The sequence below is a fragment of the Pinus tabuliformis genome, chromosome 2_2 (genome assembly GCF_031772625.1).
Source record: "Pinus tabuliformis cultivar Carrire ecotype Pingquan chromosome 2_2, CPIR1, whole genome shotgun sequence".
Taxonomy (NCBI): Eukaryota; Viridiplantae; Streptophyta; class Pinopsida; order Pinales; family Pinaceae; genus Pinus; species Pinus tabuliformis.
This window is the reverse complement of record NC_142300.1, coordinates 616,886,643-616,909,468: the sequence shown is the minus strand read 5'-3', so window position 1 is coordinate 616,909,468 and position 22,826 is coordinate 616,886,643. Positions and strand designations below refer to the sequence as shown.

Sequence of the window (22,826 nt, the reverse complement as noted above, 5' to 3'; positions counted from 1 at the left end):
AAAAACATAATGGTGGTGGCCAAGGTAGGATGCAATAGCAGTAGCTAATGCACGAAACACTCATAGATACCATGACAATGACACTCATGGCACACAACATAAATCCCAACTTACTATCAAGGATGCAATAGTAGTAGCTAATGCACGAAACAATCATAGATACCATGATAATAACAATGAAGCTTGGCAATGACCACTCATGGCACACAACATAAATCCCAACTTACTATCAAGGCCACCTCCACATAAGCACTATCATAGCAACAAGAAAATGGGAGGGCACACAAGACATCATAGAATATAATATAAAACCCTTCTTAAAACAATGCATATGCTAATTATGACATGCTAAAGAAAATAAAACTTTTAAAACCCTAAACTTGAACACCAATGTCTCTACAATCATCATGGTTTAGATGCTTTGGTGCCTTTCATACACAGGGAAAACCATAGGAGCCTTAGACACTAGGGTATTGCTATGACAATTTAGATCTACAAAAAAGCGGCATTGGTGAATGTTATTGCTATCCAAGTTCTCAAATTCGTAACACCCAAGTAAATACATTACAGGGGGCATGGAATGTACAAATATGATTTCTAACAACAATAGATGAAGAAAATCATAAATCATATTAGAGAAAATTTTAGGGGCTAATTTGCAAAAGATAGATACTTTATCTCTTTTCAATGTTTAGTAAAATTTGCCTACTATTTTTGCTTCCCTGGATGACAAACCCTAACTTCGATGTCATGTTGAGTTTAGATGAGTTGCTAATTGTGGCCAAGTCCCCCACATACATCGTTACATATTCCATAATTCATTCTTGGGTATAGAAAGAGTTTCATGACATATAAAGTTGTCAGTAAGTTGTCCACAATCCATCAGTCCAATCTATGGTAGCATAACCCTAACTACTTACTCCTTTCCACCAACTTAATGAAATTCAGCCAAACTTGAATATCGATTTCCACCAAATCGAGTAGGAGACTCTCTTAAGGAAAGTGGTATAAAAGCCTTGGTCATAAAGGCAAAGAAACTCCAATAATACTTCCTTGATTGGATATATCCAATTAACTTATGCTTAGGTTTCATGACATATAATGCTACCAGTAAATTGTCCACAATCCCTAAGTCCAGTATCCCTAAGTCCAGTGTAAGGGAGCATAATCCTAACTTCTTACTCCTTATCAATCCAATTTCTTACTCCAATCTCTAAGTCCAATGTAGGGGGACATAATCCTAAATTCTTATCCATCTAACTTCTTACTCCCTTCCAAGAAGGAATGAAATTTGCACAAACGTGGAACATTGAATCGCAAAGTCTCCTCATGAAAACTGTATATAAGCTTCGGGTGTAAAGGGAAAGAAACCCCAATAATGCTCCTTAAATGCTTGAACCAAATATGGAACCTGAATTAAGAGTCATGATCATGAGTAATAAAGCCAACTACATTTTGGGAGGGCTAGTCATTCTTTAGTCATGGATGGTAATTTCATGGAGAAGCACAATTCGATATAAGAGCTCCCTGACAGAACTCCCTAGGGTGATCTACCCGATCATCAGTAATCAAGTCAATTATATTTTGGAAGGGTTGGTCATTCTTTAGTCATGGATGGTAATTTCATGGAGAAGCACAATTCAATATAAGAGCTCCTTGACAGAACTCCTTAGGGTGATCCACCTTGTCTATGCCTATTTTAAAAAAATACAAAAACTAAACTAAACTAAATTCACCCGTTATAATAGTTATTACCATAATCTGTGGTCATTTACTAAAACTCATTAGGGTTGTATTGATCTTACAAAGCTAATTGTTACATGTGATGTTATTTACTTATTTACGGGCCTATATAGCTAGTGGTTACCTATGATAGCCTACCTATGAGGTTATCATTAACCTTACAAAGTGTTTGATTTGATTGATTTGAAGCCTACGCGTTGTAATACTCAAAAGCCTTTACACATTGCCATTGATTTGATTGACCTAAGTGTTGTAATACTCAAAAGTCATTGCCATTGATTTGATTGACCTAAGTGTTGTAATACTCAAAAGCCTTTACACATAGCCATGATTTGATTGACCTAAGTGTTGTAATACTCAAAAGTCTTTACACACTACCATTGATTTGATTGACCTCCATTCGAAGCCTAATTGTTGTAATACTCAAAAGCCTTAGTAATCAACCCCATTTGAAGCCTAAGCCTATTTAATCAACCCCCATTTGAAGCCTAATTGTTGTAATACTCAAAAGCCTTTACACATTGCCATTTTTTCATTGTTGTAACAATCCAGTTCGACAATTTGCAAATGCAATCCTTTACATTCACGTATAGTGTATAGCATCTCGAGCAACATGTAATTTTTTAGTTTTGATCAAATATCATCTGCATAGTTCAATAGACCATTTTTCATTGTGTAACACACCATTAGTCTTGCGACGCAATCCATTGCCATCCATTGCCATTTTTTCATTGTTGTAACAATCCAGTTCGACAATTCGCAAATGCAATCCTTTACATTCACGTATAGTGTATAGCATCCCGAGCAACATGCAAGTTTTTATCGAATATGATCTGCATAATACAATAGGGAATCCTTCCGGTCAGTCATATGCAATGAATACACATATGCAATATAAGTCATACGCAATATAAAGCAATGGATAGTAGTGTTTAGAAAGGTTGTGTAAATAAAACAAGCATGTTATGTTAAAATGGAATAGCATGGAATGTATAAAACAAGCCTGTTATGTTAAAATGGAATAGCATGGAATGTATAAAACAAGCATGTTATGTTAACATTTGTTGTGTTAAAATGGAATAATGATATAATAACAATTAAAAAAAATATTCATTGAGTCTAGAATACTTAGTGATAGGATGTGAGGTTATGATATTTTTTTGTGTGAAAAATTGTGAAAAGTTGTCCATTCAAAACTCCGTAGATCTAGTTAACAAAAACAAAAAGGAAAGAAAAACACTCCTGCTGTGAAGATCGGTTCAAAACCCACCCAAACCCATGGATCCAGCTAAAAGTAGGAAAAGAGAAATAGAAGAATTATCGGTTCCAAACCCACCCAAACCCATGGATCTAGCTAAAAGTAGGAAAAGAAAAATATAAGAGCTTCTAAATGCTCATTATTTCATATTTTTTCACGTCACAGATTTCAGTAATTCAAGTCAACTAATTTTGCCAACCCAAAACGAGCAACAAGAACCCTACCATCAGCACGAGCAAGTAATCTCAAAGCAGCAGTTTTCTCATCATACTTGGATCAAATATTATCTATCAAATTTTAACCAAACAGCCACCATAAAACCTAAGCAAAATATTCATGTGACAAATGAGCCAAAAATATTGATGGATTTATAATTGACAAAGCCCATGCTGCTAATTAGTAACTCAATTGGTTTGAGATACCTCAATTGAATCGAAAGGCTTTAACTCAAATCGATTTGAAATGCCTCAATTGAATCAAATGGCTTGACTGAATGAAGCTTCTTCATGGTACATAGAGCTTGTTTTCAAGTTTCCACCTTAAGTTTCAGTTCACCCAATGGGCTGGAGATTACAAAGCGTACAAAGAGGAAATGATGACTCAAAATATTTGTCACTGAGAATTTCATTGGCTATATAAATCAGTGTTGTTAAAAGCGCGATTAAATTTTTTCAGCTTGCCGATCAAATCGTGATTTTTATACGAAAAAATCGCCTACTTTTTTTTACCGATTTTTACTGAAAAAATCGCGTTTTTTTTAAAAAATCGTGATTTTTTCGAAAAAAACGTGATTTTTAACGAAAAAATCGTGGGGGCTCAGGAAAGCATAGTTTTATAACTTTTTTTGGGTTTTTTCATGCAATGTTTTTTGAAAGAAACAAATAATTTTTGAGTGGGGTAGGTTAATGATCAAGTCTAGGCCCTAGTATGGATATGCTATTCATGATAATGTTAAATTCTTAAAGTAAAAGTGACATTCTCCTTAATCTTCATTTTCATCCTTTTACTTAAATTTTTAACATTACCATGAAATGACTCAGGATGTTTGAGAGTGGTTCCAGCCTCATTGGATTTCATATGGAGAAAGTAGAATTTTAGATTTCCTTTAAAATCCAGTAGACTTATCAGTTTTTCAGGATTTCAGGATTGGAAGATTGTAATGTTTCCAGGTGACACCACCTGCCCGGGCTACCCCTGCCACCAGTAGAGGACGTGGTCTACCTCCTATAGCTCCTACTTCTAGTTCTTCAACGTCTAGATCACATCAGACTCCACTGCCATTTCCACCTGCACGGGCACCAACATCTACATCTAGAGGGAAAGGGAAAGCTGTGGCATTTTCTCGCAAGAGGGGCAGAGGAAATCAATAGGATTAGACTTTCATTTTATTGTATATGACATTATGACATGATGAGATACATTATCATATTTTTTGTTGATATTTTGAGGCTGAGTTGGGACTTACTATTCAGGACATGATTCAATGTTATGTGTGATTTTAGCGCTAGAAATGATATTAAACATCTTATATATTAGTTTTTTTATCATATTTATGTGTCAATGTATTTATTTTATGTTGTAGATGGTTTAGATATTAAAAAAATTGAAAAAAAATGAATATTTTTGTACCAAACGATTTTTTCCCGCTTTTTTCCGATTTTTTCCCGATTTTTCCGATTTTTTCCGATTCGTTCCCCGCGCCGATTTAATCCCGATCGCGCTTTTAACAACATTGATATAAATATATGTAGTCGCACCCAGCTCACATAACTTAATGGATCAGTGCAAGCCAAAGTTGTGTCAGCAATACTGTTTAATTTCTTGCTTCGGCCACAGAAAACCTGTGCACTAAAAATGCAGTAGCCTCTGTTGCACAGAGAAACTTTGTTCCATATTTGAAGCCTGCACGTAATGGGATTAAATGACGTGCATCAGTGTTCTTAATAATCAAGAAAGAGGAGCAAAAGAAATGCAAAAGGGCGTTTAGAAGATTAAAACTTGCTATCTTACTCTGTATTTAATACTAGTTTACTCTATATTTTACACTCTTTTATTTATTTCACTGTCTCTAAGGATTTACCTCAACAAAAGAAGATCATTGTCAAGGAATGGATTCAAGACGCTTTACTTCCTTAAGGTGATGTCCCAAGCATGTAGACTGTATATGAACCTGTAACATCTTATGAGAAAGCTTGATCATCGGGAAAAAACTAATTTTCTTTGAAAATCTTTGAAAATAGAACCATACCAAATATGGCTGAATTTGTGAAGATCTACTCGATTGCATGTGAATTAACATGTATAAAGATACTGATGCATCTTGCAAGGCCTTTCGGGCTTGTCCTTGGGTAGGTTATTATGGTCCACCACCGCATTGTTGTATGACATCCTATGTAGATCAGACTAATTATGAGGAAGTTCAATCAAGAAAGAAGGAAAGCAACCTTTAGTGCAAGATTTGCACAAATATTGTCCTCGTCCCTTCTCCATACAATTACCCACCGGAATGCAAAAAAAGTAATAATTAGCTAACTCCTATCTCCATCTATGTTCAGTGAAAAGCTCTGTAGTCAAGAACTTAACTTATTAGTTTAACTAAACTGAGAAGCTGGCCGGAGAAAAACTACTTCACTCAATTCCTATTTGTTGAAATTTTGAGGTGAATCATTCTGCCGAATCTCAAGCGTTATAGAGTTTTGATTGAATACCTATGGTCTTCCTTCAAAGAATATCACGATAGAAATATAAGATCTAACTGCAACAGGCAAGTCTGGTCTCTAACTACCCACTGAAGTTTCTTTGCTCCTGGGCTCTTGAAAAGGCAAGTCTGGTCTCTAGCTACCCACAGAAATTTCCTCGCTCCTCGGCTCTGGGTAGTTACTGTATTCATGGATAACATTTAGCTTCGAAATAGGTGGCAGGACATACCTGAATTTAATCTGGCCTCAATCATTTGGGATACCTAATTTCTTTTCTAGTTTATAACACGGTGCCATCATAGGAAAGATCCATTGGAAGCTCAACACCTGCCATGCCAGACAAGTAGTAGCCAAAAACAGTAGTTGGAGTTGTTAGAATGCCTTAAGTGTTTCATCTAAGGATTAAAGGCTCAGTAAAGGCATTCGAGGTCCTTGGTCTATGTGGGTGGTCAATGTATGTTTACAAATTAATCCCAATTCAAATTAGAAACCTATTCATTTAAACAACTCGGTATGCTATGCAAATTCACTGAAACCCAATAAAGAAATCCACAGAAAACCAAGCAAAATCACCACAAAGAAATGTTAAATCTTCAAGCCTAGCGAAATAGCAGAGTACTTTATTCAAATTCACAGCACTCGTATATCTGATTCTATAAACCTAGCCCAGATGAACAGAGTCGTCCGTGGTCTCAAGTAGTAGACGAAACTGCAAATCTGCCAAACCTAGAATCTCTCCACAAAACTCTTATTCCGAAACACAAAACCAAACTTAACCAAAATCCACGCAAAAAATGTTAATCAGACACAATCAAATGTGCAAGCATGTAAAGTCAACACAACAGCTGATGTGAAAATTTTGCAAAACAGCCGAATCAAAATGTTGATAGCCATCATACGCCCATACGGTAACCAATACAAGTGAATAACAACTCATTCCAGAAATCTTCAAGCTAGAGCAACCCAACAAGTAAATATTTGTTTCCACCAAAACCCAATCCATCTGCGAAATATCGCACAAGCCCAATACAGAAATATGCATAATTTCGTGACTTTTTTCTTTCACGTTTTACTGAGATATGTTCAAATCAAAGTTTTAGGCATTCAATCTTCTACATAAACTCACAAACACAAACCATCCATAAAGTCGAAACATGAAGGATCTAAGATTTTTACCTTTCAGAGGACATTTTCACCGCAGGAACCTCTTATTAAACTTGAATTTATGCAAACTAGAGCAGCTCGTAAAACCTTAACCAATACCAAATTTGACAATCAGAGAAGCATGAAAAACAACCAGAAAACATACCGAAATTCATCTTGATCTTCGAATCAACGCCACAACCGTGCATCAGTAAGAGCTATAGAGATATCCTTATTGTCGTTAGTACTAAGATTACATTGAAAACACAAATTCTACCGTTGTAAAACATGCTCCGAAACCATAAAAAAAGCAACAGAAGACGCGTGAGAGTGTCCAAAAATTACCGAAACTCATTAGCATCTCTAGTAAAACCATTGCCATCTCTAACCCTCTTCAAAGCAGAAAAATCGAAAGTCTACCCTCTTCCGGGACATTGGAGGTTTGCCTTTTACGGATATATAGCTGTTCATGGAAGCAAGATCAGAAGGAAGTATTAAAGGACAAGTAAGAGGGGCTATTACAATCTATAGTAAAACCACTGCCATCTCTAGCCCTCTTCAAAGCAGAAAAATCGAAGTCTACCCTCTTCAAGGAACATTGGAGGTTTGCTTTTTATAGATATATAGAGGTTTGCTTTTTACAGATATATGGCTGCTCTTCATGAAAGCAAGATCAAAAAGAAGCCTTAAAGGACAAAGTACGAGGGACTTTGGAAACCCTCCTTAACATTAAGAGATTCCTTTAAGGTCTCCAGCAATTCGAGCATATAAAATCTGCAACAAAAGGTGTAGGGCTTCATCAATGCTGAATGATTCAAATCTATAAACGACTCTGTAGAAAAATTATGAAAGAGATAAACTGCAGATGGGAGGCTTCTGGAACTCTCAAAGATGAAAGTGCAAAGATTGTAAAATCCATTGGGTCAGAATTTCTCAACCTGCAAAGAACACAAAACTGAATGATGAAAAAATGAAATTGCAAAAATAAATTTAAAAGTTGTTTTCAAATTGCCAAAGAAGAGGTAAATGGAGCAAATCAAAGGTAGGATTTCTTCAAAGCAAAATTCTGCAACTCCACCTGCAAATGGTACTTGGCCTTCAGACATTTCAATGCCCGAATAATCGAACCCTCCTCCTTTTGCCAGCACATAATTCAGGATATACTCTTCTTTCATCTTAATTCAGAGAATCAAGACATGTAGCAGATGAATACGGTGTTGCCATAACCTGCTGATTCGAAATCCCCAATCTTCCAGGTCGATGGTTGTCTTCCATTGAAATTATTGTTCGATAAATCCAGCCGTGCAACTTGCTTATTTCTCAATAAATCAAACACCATACCATGTGTTGCAACCCTGCGACTAGGTTAGATTGGTGATACATTGAAGGATACCATACCACGGCGGCACACATCCATGAATTGCAGGTGTTATTTCGAACAACAATGTCAGTGGTAGAATACCATCACGAAGAGAAGCAACCTTTTTTTCCTTTTCCAAGTCCAGTGTCCTTCAAACCCTACGTTGTGTCCTTCACTACCTAGATCTCTGCCAATAAAATACAAACCAGCTATCCCATGCGTGGGAACAAAATAGAGCCCATGGATGCAGCTGGTGTGGGAGAGAGAAGTCCACATAGGGAGCCCATGTGAGAGATTTTGAAGGCAAGAAAGTCGTCGAATTCATGGACCTCTGTGAAATGGACGAGTGGCTACAGCACAAGGGTTTGACGTGGTGGTCTTCCAAAGAGGCATCTGGCGACATGATAAGAAATACACCGCCCATCTTAGAAAAACGAGATTTTAAATCGTAAACATCGCCATCCTTTGTTAAACATCGCCATTATACCATGGAATTTGTTAAACATCCCCGGTAGCTTTTAAATATGAGGATCATACGCACATCACATTTGCATGGAATTCTTATCGGGAATCATTTTGAGATTGTTTAATTCTTTTATGTTTGAATTCTTTGGTGGGAATTTCGTAAAATTATTTTTTTAATTGTGTTATATTTTATTTAAAATTTATTTTTAACGTGTAAATGGATTTAGTGTTTTGAAATTCTTTTATTATATTTAATGATATAAAATTTATAAATTAAATGTGTAATTTTGATTATATTTGTATGATATATAATTTATAAATTAAATTTGTAATTTTGTGAAGTTTTAGATAAAATTTATTAAAAAATATGTCAAAAAAATTACAATTCTAATAAATTCTGGTTAAATTTTAGATAAATTTTATTGAAAAGCATATTAAAAAGCTTCTAAAAGCAGAACAATTAAAATATGGTCATCATTCTATCTTATAGATTTGTGGAGTGTATGCATTATTTTTTGTGGAGTGTATGCATTATTTAAAATAGTATGGCAAATTCTTTTCTATAAAAGGTTTTAAGATAATTTAGATGCTCAAAATTTTATGTACAATTCTAAGTATTATGGTATTAGAATTTTAAGGTTTGTAAATTTTGAAACTTTAAAATATGAAATTATACTGAGTAAAAAAAAGATCGATAAGAAAACCTTTTTTTGATGGGATTTAGATTTTGCCTTTCATCATCTAATGAACCAAGTGAGGAAGCTAAAATTATTGTTGGCCGGTTGTGCTCTTCGGAATCAAGTTGTTGATGATCAATGGGGAAGGAAGAATATGGATTAGTCGGTAAGGGAAGGTCATTCAACCTTATTATTTCTATTGGGACTCCCTCCCAAGTCTCGTGTTTGGTCCGAGATTTGGTCACCCAATAGTTCTCCTAAACTAAGTTCCTTCTGTTGGCTGCTAGCGCATGGAAAAATCCCAATAGTAGAAAACCTTCAGAAAAGAAGTACAACGGGTCATTTTCGCTACCCATTGTGCTTGGAGAATAAAGAATCGATCACCCATTCATTTCTGAGTTTCTCCTTTGTCATAGAGGTCTAGCTCCATCCTCTTTCACTTTTATCTTCCAGAATTAGATGTCTTGTTCACACCTCTTCACTTTTCTCTTCTTATCCAAAAAATTGTCTTGGAAATTTTAGAGCAAAAAGCACATTTAAGCTTCCATGGTCTATCTTCCCCAAATTTCTTTGTTGGAAGGTTTGGATTGTCCGAAATGGCAGTATCTTATATGACACGTGGTATCATCCCCACTTAGTGACTATGAGGACTTGTGTCAATTGTGCAGAATTCTAGAGAAGTTATGCATTCTCATTCGACATGTGTGGAGTCGATCCTTAAGAAAGAGAATGACTCTACCATCTTTTCCCTTCTCAAACAAGTTGCAAGGTAGGTCCATCTCGGGCTATCAAATTGTGGAAGTTGAGACTTAGTAGAAAATAATTGTGGGCATGGTGGAAACCTCAAGCCTCTTTTATGTTGAATTTTGATGGTGCATCAAAGAATAACCCAGGGTTGGTAGGAGCGAGAGGGGTTATCATTAACCTCGAAGGAAAAAACAAAAATGGAGTATAGTTGGGATCTAGGAAAATTGCAAACAAATCATGTGAAGCATATGGTTAGTTGCAAGGCTTATCTCTGGCAAGAGAATTAAATATAGAAAATATGTTAGTGACAGGAGACACTATGTTGGTAATCCAACATATAGTGCATGGAACAATCTCCAAAGATTGTAAATTACAAAGTATAATTAACTAAATTCAAGCCTTGAAATCAACCTTCTATAAGATCAATTTCTTCCATATTTTGAGATCAAACAACACTATAATAGACTGACTTGCTAAAGAAGGTTTGAATCTAGAAGAACAGGTTCTCATTGGGAATGGTACCCCCACAATATCCATCATTCCTTAATCAAATGTTTGAGCAACTCCAAGGGAATTTGGGGCTGGGGTGGATCATTAGGCCCTTTGTTGCCCCCCTCCCAATGTTTATTACGTAAGAAGTGGAATCCAAATTAATTTAATCGAATTTAAGGTCAACTACATGGAGAAGGGATGACATCAAATTGCCTAGTGGCCTTCACCATCACTCTATACCCTCGCCTCACACTAAAGTGTTATTATTAATGAGAGTAATTGTTTGGAATTAATGCAAGTTAAGGGTAATCCATCTACAACAACTTACAAAGCACGCATGAAGGAATTGACAACCCTTAGTGGTTATTGTAAGATGAATTCTTTTGGCATTAGGTTATCTAGGCAAAAACGACCATTATGGGGGTGTTGGTATGAGGAGTGGGATAAATCCCTTCGAGCTGCTTCCTCCCTTGGCCCCCCAACCTCCTGTTATTATGTGGCAATTCATTGGCATAGGATTATGCATTATCATGTGAATTCAGTTCAAAAGAGTTGCAAAATTCATCTCATAGGTTGTTGGCACGCAACATGTATACAAATTCCCTTAGTAATATCTTGTGATTATGCTCTCTCATCTATAGTTGAGCAGCAGTTAGTAAAGGAGGAAGGTTAGGTTATATCATGGCATGGAGTTTTAATTTTAGACATTTCCACTCCTATGTGTTCTTTCGATCTGCTCAGTCGACATTATGAGCATAGGATTATGTTAGATATATTATGTGGCAAGACAAGTAGGATTTTCCCATGTATCTCCTATTCCCCCTCATGTAGGTATCCCAGAGACCTTGCATTAGCCATTAAAACTTAGGAACATAGACTTTTGGGTGTCTATCTGGCCGTGGAAACTTTAGAGTAACATCTAGATAGGATGGAGGCTAATTAATAATTGTTGCATGAAAAAATGAACCAAGTCTTAGAGGCAACATTGAAAATATGAGAAAAAATAGTGGGGGGCTGGACAGAATAAAAGAAAATTGAGGTCAAGTTGGACGACCTTAAGCAACAATTGGAGGATTTGCAAGTGGCCATTAATTCCTTCATCTTTGCATTTCTCTGCCAGTATGTCTAAGGGAATCTTTGCTAAAATGTTTATGTTAGATTTGAATGTATCTGTTTCGGAGGAGAACAATCATGGTATATTGTCTAGTGCAAACTATTTAAATTTTGTAATGTGCTGCAAGTTTTGTAAGACTTTACAGGTTTTTTAAGACTTTACGAGTCTTTTGGAGAATGTACGCCTCCAAAGACCCTATGTCTTAGAGGCTAGTAAACAAGCAAGTAGATAAGGAAAATAATAATGTGGAAAAAGCTACAAGTATAACTGACCTGGAGGAAAATTCTATTCTATGTAATTGCCTATTGTACATGCTACAATCCAAGCTCAATTTTTTATCAATATAAATTTTCATTACAATAAATGATAATAATAATAATAAATTGGATATTCTTTCTCTTATATTCATTAATGGAATAAGTTTTGAATTGAATTATAGCTAATTAGATAATGTTTGTGTCAAATTATTTTTCAATGTCATTATTATCACTTAAACATTAATATGTTTACACGGATAAAGGTCCTTTTTTTTAAATGGTCAGGCCAAGCTTTGGTCCACCCTTTTCATCTCAGAATGACATTTATCCACACTGTCCAAAACGTGACATTTATCCACAGTCACCGTGTTTGGTTTATCTGTTCAGGACCGTTTCTGCACCGTTCCCAGCCGCTACTCACCACCATTTTCTCCCACGACTCTGAGAAAGGTTGCCGTCAGACGTTCGTATTCTTCAAAACCCAACTCACTAGCTTCGTATTCATCTCCATGTCACACTAACTTGCATTTAACGACCAACGTGAGTTGTACTGCATGCAATCAGTCACGCATTTGTAGTTATTCAATTGAAAATATGGTAACTAAAGGTGCAATGATTTTCTTGCTGATTTTTAAAATTAAAGGAAATCTCCCCATGTCGGATCGCCAAAAATTTCTCAAATGGACGAAGATTCGGCGATTCACACATATGAAAGATTTTTTAAATCTGGAAAAGAATGTAACTCCCAAATTTATTTCGAGAACAGCGACAGACATTAACAATTCAGTATGTTCAGGAAGATATTAAAAAATGTAATATATATGTATATATATATCATACAAAAATAAGTTTTTGGGGTTAAAATGTTTATTTGGTTTTATATTTATTCTATTTAACATTTAAGAATACACTTTAAACAATGAAAATTAACATATTGTATTTTGTATTCTAAAGAAGTTTGCAGTGGAAAAATTTGATCTCTCTTGGCTCATGTTAGATCCATACTTAAGATGGATCTATGCTGGCTTAGGCATTATCATGTGAATTCAGTTCAAAAGAGTTGCAACATTGGTCTCACAGGTTGTTGGCACACAACATGTATACAAATTCCCTTAGTAGTCTCTTGTGATTATCATCTCTCTTTTGTAGTTGAGCAACAATTAGTAAAGGAGGAAGGCTAGGCTATATCATGGCATGGAGCTTTAATTTTAGAAATTCCCACTCCTCTATCTTCTTTCGATCTGCTCAGTCGACATTATGAGCATAGGATTATGTTAGATATATAGGATTTTCCCATGTATCTCCTATTCCCCCTCATGTAGGTTTCCTAGCGACCTTGCATTAGCCATTGAAACTTGGGAACATAGACTTTTGGGTGTCTATTTGGCCATGGAAACTTTGGAGTAGCATCTTGATAGGATGGAGGCTAATCAATAACTGTTGCATAAAAAATTGAACCAAGTCTTAGAGGCAACATTGAAAACATTAGAAAAAATAGTGTAGGACTAGACATAATAGAAGAAAATTGAGGACAAGTTGGATGCCCTTAAGCAACAATTGGAGGATTTGCAAGTGGCCATCAATTCCTTCATCTCTGCATTTCTCTGCCAATATGTTTAATGGAAGCTCTGGTAAAATGTTTATGTTAGATTTGAATGTATCTCTTTCGAAGGAGAACAATCATGGTATCTTGTCTAGTGCAAACTATTTAAATTTTGTAATGTGCTACAAATTTTGTAAGACCTTACAGGTCTTTTGGAGAATGTACACCTCCAAAGACCCTATGTTTTAGAGGCTAGTGAGCAAGTAAGTAGATAAGGAAATAATTATGTGGAAAAGGCTACAAGTATAACTGACCTCGAGGAAAATCATATGTAATGACCTATTATACATGCTACAATCCAAGTTCACAATTTCGATCAATATAAATTCTCATTACAGTAAAATAATAATAATAATAGATTGCATATTATTTATCTTATATTCATTAATGGGATAATTTTTGAATTGAATTATAGCTAGTTAGATAATGTTTGTGTCAAATTATTTTTCAATATCATTGTCATCACTTAAACATTAATATTTTTTATGTCGATAGAGGTCTTTTTTTTTCAATGGTCAGGTCAAGTTTTGGTCCACCTTTTCATCTAAGAATGATCTTAATCCACACTGTCCAAAAGGTGACATATGTCCACAGTCATCATGTTTGGTTTATCTGTTCAGGATCGTTTCTGCATCGTTCCCACCCGCCACTCACCACCATTTTCTCCCACGACTCTGAGAAAGGCTATTGTTGGACGTCCATATTTTTCAAACCCATCTCACTAGCTTTGTATTCATCTCTATGCCATGCTACCTTGCATTTAACAACCAATATGGGTTGTACTGCATGCAATTAATCAGACATTTGTAGTGATTCAATTGAAAATATTGTAACTAAAGATACAATGATTTTGTTGCTGGTTTTTAAAATTTAGGGAGATCTCCCCATGTCAGATCTCCAAAAATTTCTCAGATGGACGAACATTCAACGATTTGCAGATATGAAATATTTTTTAAGCCTTGAAAATAATGTAACTCCCGAATTTATTTCGAGAATAACTACATGCATTAACAGTTCAACATGTTTAGGAAGATATTATGAAGCTGTAAAATCAAATACCCCTCTTTGCTTTAAGGATGATCCTCCATTGGGAGAGAAAAACATATAAAGATATGAAGAAAAGGATGCTTCAACAGAAGGAAGGTAAGAAAAATATATAAAGGTATGAAGCAAAGGATGCTTCAACAGAAGGAAGGTAAAGAAAAGGAAAAGATGCTTCCAAACATGATGCATAAAGCCTGAACATGTACAAATCAAAACCTCAACTCAATTCTAAGAAGAGCTTGTCACTATTTTTCCCCTTTCCCTGACCTCGATGTCAACAATGATTTGCTTATATTTCCTAGCCAGAATGCACATATTTTAGGATTTTTATATGCAAATATTTCTGGAGAGCACACAAATCGTACCCAATGCAATGGAAAGGGGAAGAAGAAAAGGATCCTCCCTATAAGAGCGGTAGCTCTGGATAATAGAGGAGTGAAGTTCGTTTCATACACTGGGCCACTTAACAAAATTCATTTCGATCACAAAGCTGGATGTTTTACTTACCCAAAATTGAAATCATCGAAAGAACAGACATTGCTATGAGAAATTTGGTGGCATTCCAGTTATTCAGTCGTGAAGGCCAAACCAAACTGATAAAGTGCTATGTGGAATTGATGAACTGTTAAAAATGGAAGACAAAATTGAAACACTGAAACTAGCATCTCATAGGTGAGCAAGTTGCCCCTAGAGACTTCTTGGGTAGTACCACACTCCTTTATTAATCATGGAATCAAAACATATAGGTTTACACCAATTTAGGTTGATCAAAATTGTCTCCTAGAAAATACAAACTAATCGTAATCTAGGACACATGCACAACTGTGAATCTTATTTCTTAGGAATTTTGTAAATACTTGTCAATCTGCCAATGATATCCAAAAAAAAGAAGAAAAATGAATTAAAAAATGAAAAGAGGATATAATTAAGAAAAAGAGAAAAACAAAAAGATTGAAAAAGAAGAAAAAATTGAAACCCACCAAAAGAAAGAAAAGTCAAAAAAAGAATAATACTGAAAGTCTTGCAAATCTAAATGCCACTACTCATAGATAGTTTTGCTTCATTACTGAAAATAAAAGGTTGTGTGCAGCTTGTTCAAAAAGCCACAATCACTAGCTTTTAGTTTAATCATATAGTGTAATCATGATTAAACTCCTTAAAATTTATGTGAATTAAGTTAGAGAATAAAGGCTTACCCAACAGTTTAATCTGGGTAAATCACTAGTTAGGTAGCAAATAAAATTAATCCAACTTTTTAATCTGGATCAATAGGAGAAATAAGGGATAGGTTAGGTAGTTTTTTTCATTATGTATAAAAGAAAATAAAATGTGCCTGCTAGTCTAAGTGCACCCTAGAGGAAAGAATAAAAAATGCTAGTTTAGCTAAGGGTAGCTAGATAGCATCATTTGTTAATATTTGCCTATATCATTTGTATCCAAAGTTTGATCTTAGGCTAAAGAGGCAAATATGTGCACTATGTGGATAAAATACTTATATGTTTTCATTTTCCCTTTATCCTAAGTCGGGAAGCAATAATCAAAAGGCGTAAGAGGAGAAGGTTCTTTTTCGTTTATGGTTAATGTGCGATAGTTTGAAAACATCAGGATTTGATCCCGCACATGATCAATGGATCTCATCTGTTTTTGGCCCTCCCTCTCCATTCTGTCTTTAACGTCGGGGGAGGGGGGGGTCCGAAAAGTTGTTTCACTGGTGGGCCCCATCCCCTACATGTCACATCCTCGTGATTTCACAACCCCCCTCACCAAAACCATAAAACGCTCGCTACCCCCTCCGGAAACCACTTTCCCTCATCGCTCTACCACGCCCCACCATGTTTCCTCCACCAATATCTGCCCGCCACATGGCATAACCGTTGGCCTATTAAATGTTTTCCTAGCCAAAATGATCGTTCTGCATTAAATTCAATTTCTCCTGGGTAACTGTTTAGGCCTAACGGTCCCAAGCCATTTCAATGGGGCATTCGCTGCAACATTTAAAACTTGTCGAACCCATCTCTTTCGATTCTTTATTGCCCATTCTGCCGCTCTCTTGCATTCCACTGTTTTTCTATTATTGTCGCTTTTTCACAATGGTCCCTCTTAGAGCATTTCCGCGGCTAGATCACGACATAAAATTGATAGCTCCTTTTCATTTTCACCTAACAGTCTGTTATTCAACCATGCTCGGTAAGCTCCTCTACAAATTCATTCCGTTCTAAGTTTTTTTGCAATCATGCCTCCAAAGACTAAGACTCAAGATAAGCCTATTAATCCTTTAATTCCCCCTTCTGTAGATTTAGATCATATACCTTTAGCTGATAGGGATTACAAGATAAATGAAGCCCAATGTGACTGTGATTTTCTTGAGTTATATTGCTGGCTAGAAGATAAACACACAAACAAAACCGATGAAATTGGGCTCTAGGAGTCCAACCTCCCCCATTATATTTTCCCCTTGACATTCCAAGCCCCATAATTTACCAGAAGGTGTCAAGCTTGCTATGTCCCTGCCCAAAGAGCCATCATTGCCCCTACAGGTGACATTCTCTTCACAATTACAACCCAATCCATTGACCAAATGATGTTGGCCCCCACTATGGAAAATGCTGCTCCTTTCTCCCTAGAAGCCCTCACCCAGCTTTATCAAAAGCTGGACTTTGCCACTAGAGCCAGAATCTTTGAGATTTTCTTGCTAGAGAATGCCCAATTACCCAAAAAGAATCCTCCATATCCTTCTTCCATTTTCCCTGATCAGGCCAAGCAGATTATATCCATGATTTCCTACATTTTAGGCTATTATTTTGATCAGTGGGTAGATGAGCCCATTTTAGGATTCCTCTCCATATTTTCCACAGACAACAAACCCTCCTTGGTGTTCAACTTCAGTCAATTCTTGGCTGATAGTATTCATGAACAGTTCATAAAATTTCCTACAGAACAGGTGTTCAATTACACCTCAATTTTGGTTTATATGTTCCTCTATTATCAGGAAGACACATTCAATTTTGCATTGCAGAATCTTGATGATGAAAGAAATCAACAACCAATAATATTTTGGACCTTATTGGTCATAAGAGAACAACAAGAATTTACCTATAAGCAGTTCATTGAAGACTTTGTTCATCCATCCATTAACATTCTAAACAGTGCAATGCAGCCCAAGATCAATGAGGAAATCAAGAGAATTCTGCACTTGACATATCAAGCAAAGACTGGGGATTGGTATTTATACCAAAATTACACAGAAATCAGGGTGTATGGATGTGAATTGGCACCCTATAAACTCCCCAAATACCTCCCAATGAGGATTTTTTCCTTGGAGTATATCAGACAGATGTTGAATTCAGATGACATCCACTTTGTAGTGGCCAAGAAGAAGTCACAATTCAGGATAAAGACACAGGTGGGCCCATTTGTGTGCAACACAAGGACAACAGGTGAAGAGGCAGATAGAATGCTTAAAGAAATGAAGTTCAATCTAAGCTTTACATGGTCTTATGACCCCTGTGGCATCATTTCAAAGCTCAAAGTGGAGAACAAAAACACTCCTTACATTCATACCTCAAGGCCATAAATAGAGCAGTATGCCAAAAAGCTGGAATGGATTGAAAACACCTTACAAGAAGCTAAAGAACAACTTGTTTCTACTTCTAGTTTGCAGACTCCTATTCCTCAGGAAAAATCAAGTAAAAGATAGAGGGAGGAAGGGTCATCATCAACAATTGGGAGCGAAGCTAAAGAATTCAGGATCAGTTATAGGAAGAGAGCAAAGTTAACTCCTAGAGTAGAATTGGACAAAGAAATTGAAGAGCAGGTTGCCATCATCATCACATATTCACCTCCTACAACTAGCAAATTCACAAAATCTCCTAATGAACCTTCATCTTCACAAGGTCATAAGGAAACTGAGCTAGAATCACAAAATGTCCAAACAAAAAAAGAAAAGACAGTTTTTTATAGGTACAGGGAGATAAAGCTCAGGAATGAAATTCTAAAAAATAGCACCTATAACCAATTCTGGAAGCAGACCTCGAGCTCACAGAGTAGGTTGATGTCAGTATTTGACACAGAGCATGGCAAAATGTAGATGGCCTTTCTTGAGGCCTAGATTCCACAGCCAAAATCAGCGGCAGACTATAAGAGCACTACTTCCAAATTCAGCACAAAGTACATACATCCCATTGATCAAATGGATATGCACAAGCAAACTGGTGAAATGATATCCTCCACTTTGACTGACACTTCTATGTCACTTTCTAAATTGCAGGTTTCTTTTGCAATTGTCCAGTCACAGTTGAAAATGGTGAAAGTGTCCTCCTTAGCCAAAGATAACAAGATCAAGTCCTTGGAAGACTTGGTGATTAAGATAGGGTATGACCCTAAAGATGTAAATGTTGTTGAGGAGATTATTAAAAAGAAGAACTTGGACATTGCAACCTTAAGGAAGCAGCTCAAGCTGCTAGCCACAGAGGATATAATGACCAAGGACATTGAAGAAGGTGAAGCACAAAAAGCAGATATGATGAAATTGATCATAAAATAGAATATACAGATGAGGAAGATGCAGGCAGAGATGGAGAAAATGATAAAGGAGAAGGAATATAATTTGAAGATGGTCATTGTCCCCCTGGATTCCATACCTATTTCTTAGCTTCCATCAACTGGACAACTACTGCAACCACTTCTTCCACTCAGACTGCAAATGTTGAACAGGTAACATAAACACTACAGAACATGTCACTCCAGCCAAAGGAGATTGAGACTTTACAGGGCTAACTCAAATCTTTGGAAATGAAAAAGGCCAAAGCAGAAGCAGCTCGGGTTACTGAAATGTAGAAATCCCAAAGAATGTTGGAGAAGTTGTAGAAGGTAGAGAGAGACACTTCAACTGGTCAGACCTTGGCCCAAGCCAAGGAAACTATTTGGATGAATATACTAAACTCTATGAATGAGATTTGGCCTTCTATCCAAATCATATTTGAGCAGAAAGAGCTGATAGCAAAGGCTACATAAACTATTGTGCCGGGAAGAGAAAAACTGGGAGAGATACCCATAGAAGCCTCTAACATAATCAAGTTCTTGAACTTAAAGTCCAAGTATGAGTTGGAGGAAGTAGGGATCAGTGATAGAACTGCCACCATTCTAGAAGTCAAGAAAGTCTTGACAAAGAGAAATCTCATTGATCAGTTGGAAGAAAGGTGTGAAACCTTGGAGCTGCAAGTAAACAGGTTCACAAACAGAATTGAAGCATTAATCCAAAAGGGACTGCCCAATATTTATGTTATAAATGACAAATTAATCACTCAGGAAGATTATATCCTGAAGATGAAAGAAGTGGCTAGAACCAGCATCAAGGTCAGTGGGATTAAGGGCAGTGTAACAACAAAGACCTTTTTGGAAATCATGTCAAATGATTTCTATGTACAAAATGAAGTAAAACACATTTTTACTATGAAGCCAACCTTTTCCAAATACATAGAGGTAGATGAAATCTACCGCAGGGTAACAAAGCTGACAATACCAGATGAAAAAAGATGGGAAGAATTGGTTGATTTACTAGATTGAAGGATAATTCAGGAGTAGTGAAACAAAGTGCCAGTGCAACAGCCAACACAACGGTCAGTTCAGCATCGGAGCACCGTTTTGGGTTGAGTCAGCAACCAAAACCATCAAAATAGGGCCACCTTTCTTTTCAACAACCTACGTGGCCTATTCTTCTGCCAAGATTAGATGAAATTGTTTGTAATCAAGCTAATAATACAATGTCGGTTTGACAATGATTTTGTAAAAGCATTTTTGTAAATTTCGTTATAGATACTTCATTGTTTGAAGTATTAAAGGTTGATTTCCGCATGTAATTTCCTTCTGCATATTGTATTTTTCAAAGCACTGGAGCATCAATAATATAAAGACCTTTCACAAGATTCATGTGGTGTAATAAATGGTGATGTGTCTCTTTTGTCTATTTGTTTAAACATTGTTTTTCCTTCTCTGTTATTCTAAATTTCGGAATTAATCAACAAAAACTGTGATAAATAGGATTTGTTAATTAGAACACCTTATTTGGTTGTTGATAATTTTAATGTTTTCCACTGAATTTAGATCAAAGGAATTCTTAACTGCTCCTTGGTTTCTACTGAACCTTACACTTCTGCTATTCCAAAATTCATTTAATTTATGAAAAGATCCAATTAGTGCAACCTAGCCTTCCCAGTGAGAACTCCTCTAAAAATTGATGCAAAATTCCAATTTACTTTATAGACTCCATTGCCCAATGGAATTATAACACTCAAATCAACCAAACCTTTCAAACAAAACAAACAAGTACAGTCATAACTAGCCTAAAATTCACATAAAACAAAGTTAAATTAAACAGAGAGATCCCTCTCTGAAGCTGGCAGGGCTAGATCCCAGCTTCCAAAGTGGTTTTGATGTTGTCCAATGTGTTTAATCCCTCAACCTCAAAAATACAGAACGACAACATAGTGGCGACCATGTTGGAGACGAAAACCCTTTAGAGTGAAAAATCATTATTCCCTGGTATCTAATTAGTATTTATATAAATCAAGACTTATATATCATTATGAATTACATGATCTGAGGTTGTTATTTTGTAAATATCCTAGTGTGTCATTGATTTGATTTTTATTTGTGTGATGATTTTTAATAGACCTGGCTCCCAAAAGAATTTTCACTAGAGCTCACCTTGATCCCAACCCTGCTGAATTCGTAGATAATCTAGAAAAATTGGTGAGAAAGAGAAGTTTTACAAAGAGTCAAGGAAGTAATAATTCTTTGGATAGATTTAATTCTCTTCCTGAGAATAGTCCTTTGTCTAGGTCTAATTCTCTTCCAAAGAAATTTGAAACTATTCAGGATATAGAGTTTGATATGCCTTTCCAACATAGTTTGTTTAGATAAAAATCTGAGGCTTTTGTAGATTAGTTCGTCATTGATAAAGCCCTACTGCAACCATACATACCCAAAACTTGACTTCTTGAGACAGATCCTGACCTTGAATCCCTACAACAATTTGACAAATTACAAGGTCTAGTTTCAGTTTTGAACCAAGCTATTGAAGAAGATTTTATTCAACAATCTGTTGAATTTTCTGCTCTAACAGCTGCAACATCCTCTTTGTCTTTCCAATCTTCCCAGTCAGTTCATCTACAGCCTCCCAGTCCTACTCATTCCATAGTTTCAACTTCCTCACCTGTGATATCTCAAACTATTATTCCTACTATCCCTGTGTTGAGGGCCCCGAAGTCGGGTCAACAACAAGGGGGATACCCACCCGGTCCGGAACCTGGTTGGCGGCTCCTTGCCCGTTTGGAGTAGCGGGTCCGACTGGGGGTAATGGGACCAGTTTCCCAATGTGAAGGGTATGCGCGTGTGTGTAGAGTTTGATGATATTAATCTAAAAGGTTTCTCTGAACTAGTCTTAATTCTAACAGCTAAACTACTTCTATACTAATGTGATCTAATGAAGAGAAACAATACATCTAATCTACGCTAACCCGGGGTGTTTTCTTTTGTTATGTGATCTAGAAAGATTTCTAACAACAACTGGTAATAAAGATCATTCAACTGTTATCAGAATATAAATCGATAAAGATAAACCATTCTGCATAAGAAGTTAGGCAGAGTAGTTGTGAACAGCATATCACATAATCAGTTTTCTATATGTCAAGCATAAATAAATGACTCCACTGTACAGAAGTGCCAAATGGTAATACAGACATTCATACAGTAACATATAAAGAACTCAGTTGTATGTCACTTTAGGGATACTAGCAGAATTTAGTCAAGAGATAAAAGTACCATTTATGACTGATTTCACTAATAAACTTCAAGCAATAATGATTTACTTCTACTTGTTCTAATATCTGCTAAGAGTACAGAAGTGCAACACCAGTAACAAACATTAAAATGCAAACATAAATAAATCTCGATCCATCCATTCATCAAAAACCTCCTCTGAGGGTGCAGAAGTGCATGTTCTGAGGACAAGTTTTTTGACAGATTTCCGGACCCTTCTCCAAATGCCATGAGAAGGGTTAAATACTACTAGCTAATTGATCTTAATTACACGAATTTAGGGAATCGGCTTCAAATGACCGCCCTTTACTAAAAGCAAATTTATTTCTAAAACTTTAAATCTAATTTCTGACCGTTTCTGTATATTCTCTTTAGTGCTGTCAACTGCGCAACGCTTTCCTGGGAA

At 36.1% G+C, this 22,826-nt stretch overlaps 1 long non-coding RNA gene across 3 annotated transcripts; it reads right to left on the bottom strand.

The window, feature by feature from the left end:
* Window positions 1-2,582: 2,582 nt before the first annotated feature.
* On the bottom strand, window positions 2,583-8,572 carry LOC149194165 (uncharacterized). Of its 3 annotated transcripts, XR_016254522.1 has the most exons (4): window positions 7,922-8,564; window positions 6,877-7,781; window positions 5,082-5,171; window positions 2,583-4,903 (listed from the first exon to the last, which is right to left on the bottom strand). It is a non-coding gene; the product is annotated as an uncharacterized LOC149194165 (long non-coding RNA). The 3 variants fall into 3 exon arrangements; XR_016254520.1 differs by having other exon boundaries at window positions 5,082-7,781; window positions 7,922-8,572; XR_016254521.1 differs by having other exon boundaries at window positions 2,583-5,171; window positions 7,922-8,562.
* Between the last annotated feature and the right edge of the window lie 14,254 nt (window positions 8,573-22,826).